This window comes from Salarias fasciatus, chromosome 15 (assembly GCF_902148845.1).
Source record: "Salarias fasciatus chromosome 15, fSalaFa1.1, whole genome shotgun sequence".
Lineage (NCBI taxonomy): Eukaryota > Metazoa > Chordata > Actinopteri > Blenniiformes > Blenniidae > Salarias > Salarias fasciatus.
In genome coordinates this window covers 3874170-3874819 of record NC_043759.1, presented here as the reverse complement: position 1 = coordinate 3874819, position 650 = coordinate 3874170, and the positions used below count along the sequence as shown (strand labels likewise).

The 650-nt window shown below is 49.1% G+C and overlaps 1 protein-coding gene across 1 annotated transcript in view; it reads left to right on the top strand.

Moving 5' to 3' along the window:
• LOC115402258 (NACHT, LRR and PYD domains-containing protein 3-like) overlaps positions 1-650 on the top strand; it is a 69215-nt gene that overhangs the window by 31130 nt on the left and 37435 nt on the right. The gene's annotated exons all lie outside the window — the stretch shown is intronic.

The window sequence follows — 650 nt, the reverse complement described above, 5'->3', positions numbered from 1 at the left end:
GCAAACAAGTGTGTTGTTGCATCTTTTGAGCCTTACACAGCCATCGGAGTGGTATCCGAGAAGCGATGGGAGGAAACGGCTGGTCAACCACGTCCAGCCAGGGTCAACATCCCCCCCCAGCAGCCAGAACTGTGCTCCTTTAACAGGCACCATACAACCACAGCTGTTCCCAATCTGTACCATGAACACTGTTGACAAAACAACTGAACATCTAAAAAATGGTAAAAAGCTGTACAATGGCTCATGAAGCGGGTGGAATTTCTTCAACAGATGAACGTTGTGAGCGTGTGTGTGTGTGTGTGTGTGTGTGTGTGTGTGAGAGAGAGAGAGAGAGAGACGGAGGGAGGGAAGAAATATTCTTCTGTGAACATGTGTGGAGGGGGCAGTGTGTTCAGTTAACAAGTGCAAATGTTTCAGCACCATGGACAGTAACGTATTCTGTCTCTCCGCTCGTGTGTGTGTGTGTGTGTGTGTGTGTGTGTGTGTGTGTGTGTGTGTGTGTGTGTGTGTGTGTGTGTGTGTGTGTTTGTAACTATGTGTTTGTATAGCTGTGTTTTTCATGCTGTGTCTGCATGCGTTTCAGCTGATGCTCATGGAAATCCTGGTGTGGAGCTGAGCTGCAGGCCACGCCCCCACTGTGTGAGGTCTGG